General features: G+C 35.8%; 1 pseudogene; it reads left to right on the forward strand.

Moving 5' to 3' along the window:
- The window catches only part of LOC124620362, a 64,351-nt pseudogene extending 58,149 nt beyond the window's left edge, over window positions 1-6,202 (forward strand).
- The last annotated feature ends 7,175 nt before the right edge of the window (window positions 6,203-13,377 follow it).

The raw sequence follows: 13,377 nt of genomic DNA on the forward strand, positions 1-13,377 counted from the left end.
TTTTCAATAAATTACCAGCAACCATTAAAAACTTGGTTTCAGATAAAGCACAGTTTAAACAGAGTTTGAATGACTTTTTGATAGGCAATGCCTTCTACTCTATAGATGAATATCCTAACAGAGACTGAAAGGCCAGCTTAAGTAAAAATATGTTAGATTTAAGTTTTGACAGCACTTGGTTGCAACAGTCAAAATTAGGTATTTTGTGTATGATAAATTTATTAATAGTGCATAACAATGTTTCATTCTGACAGCGTATTAATTCTGTAAATATTAGCTTTTCCAGTTTATTGTATTGTATTCACCTATTTTGACAATCTCATGACAAATGATCAGGGTAGTATTCATTATATTAAAATGTTTTGTGTTATACATTCTGACATGTTCCACACCCTCGAGAATCATCTCATTTTTTCGGTGTATGTAATGAAAACTGAATCAAATCAAATCCAATCACCATCTCTCATCATGTAATAACTTCACTTCTTCTTCTTCCCTTGTCGTCTCCTGTTTTTCCAGTACTCGTCCATCTCCTCCTCATGTTTTTCCCCCTTTATTCTATTCGTGTTGTTCTCAATCCCCTATTTCTTCTGCATTGAAAGCCTTTTATTTTTATTTACTTATTTTTTTTATTGAGGTGAGTCTCTACGGACTGCGTGGTAACAACCGACTTCACTCTAGTGTCCAGGTCTTGTTCTTGCTCCAGCTTTGACTTCCTGCCAGTATCTTCTGAGCCCCTGCAAGAAGTGCCTTTTTATGCTCTTCAGATAATGGTCCTCACTGTCTTTCGGATGTTGATGCCATGTTAAAACCTTGGTAGTTGGTCACCAATCTTCTAAATTTGTTCCTTTCAGGAATTTCTCTCTGAGATACCAATCTGCTTAAGATCTTTTTCACATTTTTTGAACCATCTCGGCCTCGTTTTCTTAGATGGGATGAAACTCCATATTCTTTTTGTTAGTCGATCACCGTCCATTTTCATGAGATACCATAAAATAACAATCATTTCTTCGTAATGGATGCTGTGATAGGTTCTGTCTTGCTGCACGAGTCCTCATTTGCTCTCATTCGCCATTGTCCATCGACCCATCTATTACCTTAGGATTTTCCTTAATATCCTACACTCACGCTTTTCCAGCCGCTCAGCTTACCTTGTCTATTCGTGGTCAAAGATTTGGATGCTTATAAGCCCTCAGGTTTTACAACTGTATTATAATGTTGGAACTTGGCCCATATACTCATAGACTTTTTGTTATAAGTATTCTTTGTCAGTTGGTATGCTTGGTCTAACTTCCTCATCCCGACAATTGCTTCTTCTTTTAATCCATTCTCCAGGTGGATGACTTCACCAAGATACCTGAAATTCTTAACTCATCCAATTTTTTCCCAGGTTGGTTATCATCCATTCAGGTCCATCACAGATGTTCGTCATATGTTTTGTCTTTTGAATAGAGATCTGGAGTCTAACTTTTTTCAGCAATTTCTGACAGCCTATTTATCTTGTTGACTGCTGACTCTATGTTGTTAGCAAAAATGGCTAGGTCAGCCGCAAAATCTAAGCAGCCAATGCATACCCCTTTGTTCTTAGGACCAAGTCTGAACCACTCTTCATTTGTTTCTCCTTGGGCTAATAACTTTCTCCACTCTTGAATGACCTTTTCCAAGACACAATTGAAAAGGTTCAGATACCTCACCCATAAATTTAATTTTTGACACTGTGTTAGTAAGAGTTTGTTTGATCAGCTTTCTTTTCCAAAATATTCATTACTGCCTGTCAGTCGATGGAGTCATATACTTTCTGAAAATCAACAAATATGACCACATAGTTATTTTTCCAATTTTTTTTGTACCTGATCATGCTCTTCAGGTTAAAGATCTGTTCTGCGCAAGAATCGCCCTTTCGGAAACCAGCTTGATAGTCCCCAACCAGTTGGTTACAATGATCTTCTATTCTATTCTGTATCACTTTGGAGAGAATCTTATATGGAACAGATACTAATGAGGTACCCTTATAGTTATTGACATTCTATTTATCACCTTTTTTGTGTATACGATGGATTAAAGCTGACTGCCATTCAGTTGGTATCATCCCAGCTCTCCAGATCTCCTCAAAAAGTTGGACTAGTATATCTAGAGTTTCATTATTTGCCAGCTTCAGTAGTTCCACCACTATTGAATCCTCTCCAGCTGCCTTATTATTCTTAAAGTTGTTGATGATCTCTTTGGTCTCCTCTTTACCAGATGGAGATGAGGGGTAGTTTGTGGATTGGGGCACATACAGGGAATCTTTCTTTCGGTTCATCACAATTAAGTAGGTTTTCAAAGTAACGAGACATTATCTTGCAGTTCTCTTTGTTGGTCAGGCCGAGTGTGGTGTGCGTACTGTAAGACCTTCAGTACACACACCATCAGATTATTTGACTTGTTGCTCTAACGAAGTAAGCGAGTGTCAGCAATATGTCTCGTGGTCTTATCATGGCATGTTTATCTTCTGCCATTAGGTCAGACGATAGAAATGCCACTTGCACACTTAGAGTAGCAGATTGATGGTGACCAACTTTAAATAGAACTTGATTAATTTTCACACACATTTATTAAAATAATAACAAATATAAAAATTATTTAACTTGGTTCTGGATGCTATTTACAATTGACAATCTGAAGTTCCTTTGGTATTGGTACGTTAATCTTATTCTTACATATATCTCGGATACTTGACAAAAGTGTCTATACATTTATCTTCATGGCTATGTACAGGAATATGGTAATCTTATTAGGCGCAGACTGGATCTTGACTATGGACTGGCACAGACAATTGTAGAACTCGTACAGACTGGTACAGACTAATGCAGACTGGTACAGACTAATGCAGACTGGTGCAGACAAATGCAGACTGACTGATCGAAGGTCTTTACACCCGTTATAATACCTCGCACGTTCATGTATCACTGCGTGAGTGTGATGCGCGAGGAGAAAGTGTTCTATGTTAGCGGCAATCTCATTGGCTGCGTTACATATTAATACGCGGATCGGCGGAAGCAGAATTTGGTCCGTCTCTATGGCAGCACCATCTCGTAGTGGGGAGATGGACGAGTGCTGCGCCTGCGCTGTTGTGCTTAGCGGGGCGCACTCTAGTGGGAAATTTGTGTACGCGCTGAATATGCGGAACTATGTACACAACACTGAGCTTTCCATTTTCGTCTCTAAAACAAAAACTAGGGGCTTGGTATCCTTTCAAATTCGATTTGAACGTCTGATAGAAATCTCTGACATTGTTTATCTGGAAACGCTGATCGATCTGTTCTAACTGCTGTTTCTCATGCAGTAGAGTTCTGGCTGCATATTTTTGAACTTCATGGAATACATCAAAATCATCAGGTCTCCTGGTAGAGTTCCACTATTTCCATGCACTTGCTGTTTGGGCCACCACCTCACCACAAACCTCATTCCACCATGTATGATTCCTCTTTTTAGCTGTCAGGATTGTAGTATTAGCTGCTTGTTGGATCATGGAGGCAATGTCTGCCCATTTATGGGATTCAACTGTCAGTTACTGGTGGCATTGTTCCATTACGTTTTGATTGATTTTGAGCTTCGCAGTATCATATTTATGAAATTTATTTCCGGTTTTCACAGTCTTATTGAGAGGGATGAAATTAATTTTGATCTTGGAGAGGTGATGATCCTTTTACATTCAGTATGTTATCTGTAAAAAGGTTTCTTTCTATTATTTCTGATTGTTTGATGTTGTTTCTTTCTTATTTCTGTAATCCATGCTATCATTGATTCCTTCTTCCAGAACTACTCATTCAGTAGAGGTCTCTAAAATAAGATTAATCTTCTTTTAGCCATTACTTCTGATATTTTCTCAAAATTTTTGTATATCTCCTCATTACTTCTCATTTTCCAGCCATCTGTAGCTTGTATTGCAACCATTATTTTCTAATAATGCTCCTTTGTGGAACCTCTGTTCTGTCCAGCTTATAGTTCATCATTAGGCATCCTCATCCATGTAAACATCTTGGTCATACCACTGTGGGATAGTGTTTAAATTTGTTTTTTTTAGTTGTACATTTCTTGTTGTAAATATCCTTTGTCAAACGATTTGCTCTCTCCAGTTTGCTGACTCTTGCATCTACTGTTAATTCTTCTAGTCCATTTTGTTGTACAGTTTGTCCAATATATTTAAATTTACTTACTAATGCTATTTTACATTTTTGTTTTTCTAAGAATGTTGATGCATTGTTTGAAATTGTCATCAATGTTGTTTTTTCGTCTGAAATTTTGGGACCAGCTCTCTTTGCTATTTCTTCCAAAAGATTTCTTTTAATAACTGTCTGTCAGATTTTTTGAAAGTATATCAGAATCATCTGCAGAAGCCAGGCAGTTTACCTTAATTCCATTTGTTTTTCGTCCTAAAACTATTGGTTCAATTTTGTGATTTTTTTTCTCCAAATTCCAATAACTTTCTATTTTTTCTAGAATGTAGTGTTACAGTAAAGGTGATAAACTGTCCCCTTGTCTAACACCAGTTTTTATTTCAAATGGTTGAGATACTTCTCCCATAAATTTAGCTTCAGTCACCCTATTTGCTAGTGTTTTGAGGATTATGTTTGCTTTAACACAAAATTCTTTGATGATTTTACCCATAATTTCTCTGCCTACCAAATCAAATGTTTTCTTGAAACCAATACGTGATACTATTATTGGTTTGGTGATTAACAGTCTGTGGAGAATTATCAATTTTCTAATAAACATCTGTTCTGTGCAGGGTCTTCCCTTTCTAGAGCTCCTTGAGATTCTCCCAGTTATTTGTCTAAAGTTTCTACAACTCTGTCCAGAGAATTTTTGATAATATTTTGTATACCACTGGCAGAAGTCAGGCATCTCTGCAATTGTTGACATTTTGTGTGTCCCCTTTTTTTCATAGCTGTGGATTAATGCTTTCAATAATCTCTTCAGCTTTCCAAATGTTCTCAAACAGCAGTTGTAGATCATTTGTGTGTTCTGACTATTTCAATAATTTTGCTGTAGTGGAGTCTTCATTTGTTGCTTTGAAGTTTTGGAATGATTTGATGGCTTCATGAATTTATTGTTCTGTTAGTGGAAAATCTTCCTCCAGATGTTGTGGGACTGCTATTATATATTGCTACAATGTGCTGTTATTGTTATTGTTGTTGTTGTTGTTGTTGTTTGGTTGCCTGTTCTTCAGCACTATCTTTCTGTTTCGTTTATCTATTTGCCACCATTTTAGCCCATTTACCGGTATTTTCAGCTTGTTCTTCACTTATTTGACCTTTTGGTGGCTCCTCTTGAAGAGATCTTATTTCTCAGCATTTAAAATTACATCATCTGCTGCTCTTTCGCATCTGAATTTCATCATGTCCAGTCTAGTTTTTTCATTCATTTAACCATCCATCTTCCATGACTCAAGATCCTAAATTTTCATCCTTATTTCTTGAACAGTCTCATTTCTCTTTTTACATTTTCCAGATGAAGAAACTTTTGGTCCTCAAAGCTAAGATTAGTATCACTTTTTTTTATTTGTTTCTGCCTATGGCTGCTATATCTCTTTAGTTAGAATATTTTCTCTCTCTGTATTTGATTATAGTCTAAGTCTGAATATTTTTATAAGTACATTTATTGCTGTAGCAATGAGTAAAATAAATTGTATTGCACTGCCTGTAGCATGTAGCACCATTTTGACTGTTAGTCCTCTTGCTGTACAAAAAGTAGCTTTGATGATTACTTAATGCAAGTATTTTGTAAGAGCTGTGGAATGGTTAGTATCTGTTTATATTTTTCTGATTAATTCAAGCTCGTCAATGCACATCCTGTGTTAAGGAAATATTTGCACTGAATTTACTGTGTGTTAAATATAAGCAGTGGATCCATTGGGGTAGTCTTTTTGGTAGAAATATGTCAAGGTGAACAAAACAGGAGATGGTGAAGGAAGAGAGGGAAAAGATCAACATTTGCTTCTCATCAGCAATATAACTGGGTTGAAACATTCAGTGAAAATTATCTGTGACAGGAAGTTGTCAGAAATACATTTTTTGAAGAAACTTTATGTTTGTATAAGCATTTATTAAATTTAAAAATTGGATTTCATGTGTTAATACAAAAGATAATGTTTTGCATTGCAGGCATGCTGAACCTGTCAAAGATGAAGAATCGGCCAATGATTCTTATTGGAGGATAACAGTATGTATAACTTAAACTTGAGATTCTTGAAAATAAAGCTAGTCAGTATTTCTTAACAGTACTGATTTAAATACATCTAAAAGATCGCTGTTACCTAAATGAAAGTTGACGAGCAAAGTCTTAGTGGACATTTGTATAAATTTGTCATAGGTGTTATTTACAAGAAGAGTAAATAGTTTCAATAGGAATGTGGTGAGACATTTAACAAATGTGATGACCACACATTAATAGGACCTTGTAACACTACCATTATGATATTAGTATGCTTTTATGTAAATAACAGAAACCCTGTCCCTATGTTGCCACGTATAACCCTCTTACTAAAATTTAGTTTAGTTTCCAAATAAAATACACTGTGGACGGATAGTCCTGTTTATAGGAAAAGATAATCAATAGAGTTATCCTTCTTACAGGATTTACCGTGTGTTGCATCTAATGGATAAGTAAATTGGACTATTCACTTCTTTTCCTAAGATCTTACCCAGTGGCTAGATAGAAACACAGTATGAATAATAATATACTGAAGCTAGGACAACTCATTTCCAAGTTCATTTAGTGGTTTAAAACATGTACTTAATGGTCACCAACCTATCCTGGCAATGAAATAGTGAAGTATTGGAGAAGCAGAAATGTGAATTTTGCCTACTTTCTTGCTACTGTTTAGTTTGGCTCTTCGAATAAATTACCCCACTTAAACAATTTTGGGCTACATCTTTATACATTATGATTTAAAAAAAGAAAAAGCCCAGTAGATAACTTCAAGGAAGGTAAAAAAAAATTAGCCGGGGATGGGGGGAACAACCTTTAGAAAAGCACTTTCCATAATCAAGAAACTTAAATACTTAGACACTAAAGCACACACTTTTTAACTGAACATTTCACTTAAAGAAAACCTCTTTCTTGGTGGAATTTACTTTCAAAAGCTATTATTCTTTGAACTAATTCTGTATAGCCATCTAACAGGTTCTAGTAACTTGGCTTCACTCTGATTGAATTTTATGTAAGCAAACTATAACACTTTGCAATAGTTAAGAAAACATTTTTATCATTTACACTAAAGCAATTTAAATGGTGCCTCTTTATATTAACTTGGCACTTCACTCTGATTGAATTTTATGTAAGCAAACTATAACACTTTGCAATAGTTAAGAAAACATTTTTATTATTTACACTAAAGCAATTTAAATGGTTCCTCTTTATATTAACTTGGCACTTCATAAGTCTGTAAAACAGGACACTCGGATCAATCAAACACCAGGAAGGAACCCTATACAGATGTATGATTAGGATGAAATGACAGGGTGAGCCAGTTTCCGTAAATTTCAAGAATGATTATTAAATCACAGTTTAAATTAATGGTTCATGCTGTACAAAGGTAAAAATAGAAAAAAATCTTATCTGGTGGCTATAGGCTTGGGTTTGGCGAACAGTTATGACGGCTACACTACCCACACTATGGCCTGCAAGTTTCTTGCTGTATGGGCTCAATTTCTCTTCTTGGCTTCATTCAGTTTTACATACAGTAGCTCAACAACTCGCAGCTATGCTGTAAGCTGTTTGCAGTCTTCAACCAAGGCATTTTTATGAAAATTTGCAGGCAAAGCTTCTGCTCCACAAAGGAGTTACCTCAATCACTGCTGCCTACAGACTGTGTGACTTACTTCCCACACTTGCTCAAGGTAGCACGCCAATTCGCCTTTCGCACCTTTTCCACTCCCCACAGCTATTTTCGTTTCAAACAAAAGCACACTGGCTTTTACATAACACCTATTTCTTACATTGTTCCTAAGCATGACCATTTCTTAAATTGTCAAATTTACATCAACATGAACAATTTATACACACAAATATTTTTAAATACAAAATGTTATCAAAACATTATTTAGACCCTTGGTATCCTTTGTAGAGGACTTGGGCAGGTTTGTCCCATCCTAGTACACATTATTTTGTTACCTCCCTTCAGATATTCCATTTAGCTACATCTACAATAATTCCCAATGTTCTGCCTTTTGAGGTGTCCAGTGCGGGTTGTTTTTATTTTTTATTTGATATGCGTATTCCATAGATCCGTACATGCGAGTGATTCGCCTGGATGTGGAACGTGTCAATACAATTGTACAAATACAATTAATGCTACAGAATAGTAATATAATTCAATGATATAGATATTACAAGCTGTCATTAAACTAGTATAGCAATTCTCAACATAACATTATAACTATAACATTAACACTATAACATTAACATAATATTGTATCATCCATCTAATAACTAAGAGACTAAATACATCTATTATTAAGGGAGGGCATTACTTCTGGAAAAGAATTCATCTAACGAGTACAGTGGATGGTCGAGCAGGTATTTTTTTAACATACCTTTGAACAGCGTTTCATTTTCTATTGTACATTTAATATAATTAGGCAATGCATTAAAAGTCTTTATAGCCGCATACTTTACTCCCTTCTGTACAAGTGTTAAATTTTTTAGTTCAACATGTAGATCATCTTTACCTCTAGTATTGTAGTTATAGTATGAACAATTTGTTTCATACTGAGCATAGTCTTTATTAACTACATTCATCAGAGAGTATATGTACTGACATGTTGTGGTCAGAATACCTAACTGTATAAAAAGTTTTCTACATGAGGTTCGTGGAGGAACCCCACACATGATTCTGACTGCTCTCTTCTGAGCATTTAAGATTTTTTTTGAGGCTGGTGAATTACCCCAGAATATTATTCCGTAACTCATTAATGAGTGAAAGTACCCAAAGTAAGATGATTTTAAAATGTTGATGTCCCCAAAATGAGTAATTATTCTTAGAGTAAAAGTTGCTGATGAAAGCCTTTTTAGAGTAAGGGACACATGCTGTTCCCAGTTGAGCCTACTGTCAATGTGAACCCCCAGGAATTTAGTGGATTGCACCTGTTCTAGTTCCTGGTTGTCATGAGCAATTACTATACTTTCTAGAGTTTTATTTTTGTGTGGAACTGTATAAAATTAGTTTTTTTAATATTAACTGAAAGAGAATTAATTGAAAACCAAGCTGTAACTTCTCTGAGTATATCATTAACATCAGTCTCCATATCAGCAGTAGACTGACCATCAACGACAATGCTTGTATCATCAGCAAACATTGTGAATTCACAATTTTTACTAATGGACAGGGGTAAATCATTAACATATATTAAAAACAGCAAGGGTCCAAGGACAGATCCCTGGGGAACTCCATGCTGAATTTTGCCCCATTCAGAATCCACTAGATTAGGAGATCCTTTGTTGCAGCCATGTAGAACCACCTTTTGTTTCCTGTCTTGAAGATATGATTTTAGCCAGTTACCTATAGGCCCTTTGATTCCGTAATGATAGACCTTCTCCAAGAGTATCTTGTGGTTTACACAATCAAAGGCCTTGGAAATATCACAGAAGACACTAACTGGTGACTTCTTACTATTAATAGGCTCCAAGACATCATTTGTGAGTGAATATATGGCACACTCTGTGGAAACCCCTTTTTGAAAACCAAACTGTCTGTGGTTAATAATATTAAGTTTATCAAGATGTGCCACAATCCTGTTATACACTGCCTTTTCAAGAACCTTTGAGAATGTTGTTAAGAGAGAGACAGGACGATAATTTTTTACATCTGTAGCATCGCCAGACTTGAAAAGAGGTCTCACAGTGGCATATTTCATTCTCTCTGGAACAACTCCCTCATAAAGAGACATGTTGCAAATGTGAGCAAGTACTACACTTACATCATTACTGCAGGCTTTCAACAGTTTATTAGAGATGTTATCTATACCTGAAGATCCTTTACTTTTCAATGAGTGAATTATTTTTTTTATTTCATTAACAGTTATGGGTGTTACATTTATATCATTAAAACATTGTGGGAGGTTAAGTTTCAGAATATCTAAAGCTTCTCTTAGGTCACCACTGAACCTATTTGAGAGGTGACACTTAGAAAGTGGTTGTTAAATGTGTCTGCTATCTGTTTACTATCAGTTATTTCCAAATCGTTAATTTTTAGGACAGCAGATTTTTCATTGTCAGATGGTGAAGTACCTGTTTCCCTCTTTATTACATTCCAAATCGTTCTGATTTTATTGTTTGAACAGTTAATTTTAGATTGCATGCACATACTTTTAGATTTTTTAATGACTTTAGTTAAGATTTTGCAGTATGTCCTATAATATTTCATCTGCAGGGGATTATTGGATTGTCTAGATATTATATACAGTTCCCTTTTTCTCTGGCATGATATTTTTATGCCCTTGGTCAGCCATGGTTTTTTGCTTGATTGCCTGTTCTGTAGTCTACAGACCTTTTTTGGAAAGACATTTTCAAATATATCTGATAATTCATCAGTAAATAAATTATATTTTGTATTAACATCATTTGCAAGATAAACATACCTCCAGTCAGTCTCCCGAATGCATAATTTGAATTTTTGGATATTTTCCTCATTCATGTTTCTAATGGTTTTCCACTGTGCACTAGCTTTGTTCTGATTTGTATTAAAGTTGTCAATTGTGAGTATTTGCCCATCATGATCAGAGAGTCCATTTATGACTTTTTCAACTTTGATGTGATTAGTTTTACTCATATCTACAAAGATATTGTCTATTAGAGTGCTGGAAGTGGCAGTAGTTCTTGTGGGAAAACTGACAGTGGAGACAAGGTTGTAGGTATGCATTAAGTTTGCAAACTCTGTCTTAGAAGATGAGCTTCCTAGGAAATCTATATTAAAATCTCCAGTCACTATAATGTCCCTATTTTTTCTTGTGAGATACAATAGCACAGAATCTAATTGTTTCATGAATACTTTAAAATTACCAGATGGAGCCCTGTATACTGCTACGATTACCAGTTTCTTGTTACCTTCTACTATTTCTGTGACACATGCCTCAAAGTCTTTCTCTACACAATATTTCTCTACATTTATTGTATCAAAGGACAGGCTGTTTTTCACATAAATAACTGCCCCACCTTTGCACATATGCTTTCTACAAAATGAGGTAGCTAAACCATAATTTGGTATATTGAGCATTTCAATGCCAAAAGTGATATGGTGTTCTGTCAGACAGAAAATATGAGCACAATTTGCGCCTGTTGGTTCATCAATATTTACAATAAATTGGTCTAACTTACAGAGCAGGCTTTGAATATTTTGGTGAAAAATTTTGAGCTCATTTTTAATTACATGATTAGTTGTGGTGTTACCATTGCTAGGACTGAGTTTTATTACTTTTGACATACCAGTATTACAGGAACAGTTTTCTGCAGGGAAGAGGGAGCTGTTGTGCTGGTAACACCCACATTTGTTGTTATTAACTACATTACTTACATTCTGATTGGAACCTTCCCCCTTCTGCCCCAGTACCATAAAAAATCCCCATTTGCAGCTGAGGACTTTCTTGATCTCAGGCACATCCTATGTGGAGCAGCTGCAGTCACTACTGTGATCCTTTTTGCCATAGAGGGTGGATCTCCTGTTGGTGAGGTTTCTACACTGTCGGCTTATACACTTGATCCTGTGGGGGTTGGTGTTGCTGTTTCTGCTATTGATGACTGTTCTTCCTCCTTAAATGCTGCTGCTTCACAAGTTGGCGGTGGACTAACGTTTCCCACTTGAGTTGTAACTGCTGGTGCTGTCTTGCTTTTGTATAAAGGACCTGTTTGTGTTGATTCACATACAGGTGCTGCTGCATATGAAGTCTTCCCTTCAGCTGTTCCATTAGGTTTGAAGGAGTATTTTGACGACACTGTATGTGTTTCTTCCAATGGTACAGTTTCAATGGACACAGGTGCTTTTAGAATGATTGGAGGAGTGGTGTTTTCAAATAGTTTGAATGTTTCTGCTAATAATGCTTTAGCGAGTACACGTTTTCCTAGCCAGTTCCTGTGCATTCCATGCCGAGTAAAATGGTTTCTCTCTTCGGAATTACTGTCCAAAAACTTCACGTCCTTGAATGCTTTGCATACCTTTTGAAACATTCTGTTTGTGAATTTGATTTCATTATTTACACATGAACTGTTTATTAGGTCATGTCTATATGGGATGCTAACGATGATTGTTTTTCTTGGCGAGATTCTTTCCAGTGCATTTCGCAATGCTGTGATTGCATTTTTCGACTCATTTTTATAAACATCGTTAGCTCCAGCAATAATTACACAAACATCGTTTGGTTGAGGGCTTAAATCTTTAATTATTTGCTGGAAAGGAGCCCCGGGTTTTACTGTGGCAGTAACGGAAAATTTAGATTGCATATTCGTAAGAATAGTGGCTAAATCTCATCCATGGCTGTCTGCAAAGATATAAACTTTTGGTTTTGTCTCGTCTTCTCTCAATAATTTCATTTGTCGGTGTTTCTCTTGTGCAATGGGCGCAAACGAGTTTTTCGTAACTATAGCAGATATTGGAGCACTTTGAATTTCAGTAACGGTTTCTTTGAGAGTGTTGTAGTTTTCACTTTGTACATTTTTCACAAAAGGATTAAAATCGACATTCAAAGAATTAATTAACGATTCGATGTCATTCATATATTTTTTAGCTATTGCAAGTTCTTCTTTCAGCACATCAGAGATGAGTTCTTCAGTACCAGCATTATACATCTTGACTGCACTTTTTCGACCACTGCACTTAACAAAGCCACATACACAATTCGGATTTATCACTTTTCTGTTGTTCATACACGATAGATGGATCCATATATGTGAAAAAGAGCACAAACAAATACCGCTATGAATACTGTTTTGGCAGACTATGCACTTTAAACTAAATGTAATACGATTTTCTACGGCACGATTTACTACTGCTTGCATACTCGACGCCACTTCCTGGGTGTATTGTATCGAGTTAGCTTTTTCAAATTTCCATGTGGGTTTATCAATGTATTTTGTAACTGATATTTCAGCACCAATGATAACTTTTGTGAGCCAATGTACACTCCTTGAAAAATGTTTCAGTACCCACTATTGAGTGATTCAGTGGTAATTTGTTCTCATCAGTGGAAAAGATGGATGGGTAAGGTTTTGTATCAGTTTCCATCTGCCTGCCCAAAACGTTTTAAATTCCTTGGCATCAAACTTAGATAATTTCTTGTGTGTTGATCCATTCGAACAATGGTTCTCTATGTTTGTCTCTATTTATGTATCTCCGGGTTGTGT

This window comes from Schistocerca americana, chromosome 6, assembly GCF_021461395.2.
Source record: "Schistocerca americana isolate TAMUIC-IGC-003095 chromosome 6, iqSchAmer2.1, whole genome shotgun sequence".
NCBI classification, from domain to species: Eukaryota; Metazoa; Arthropoda; class Insecta; order Orthoptera; family Acrididae; genus Schistocerca; species Schistocerca americana.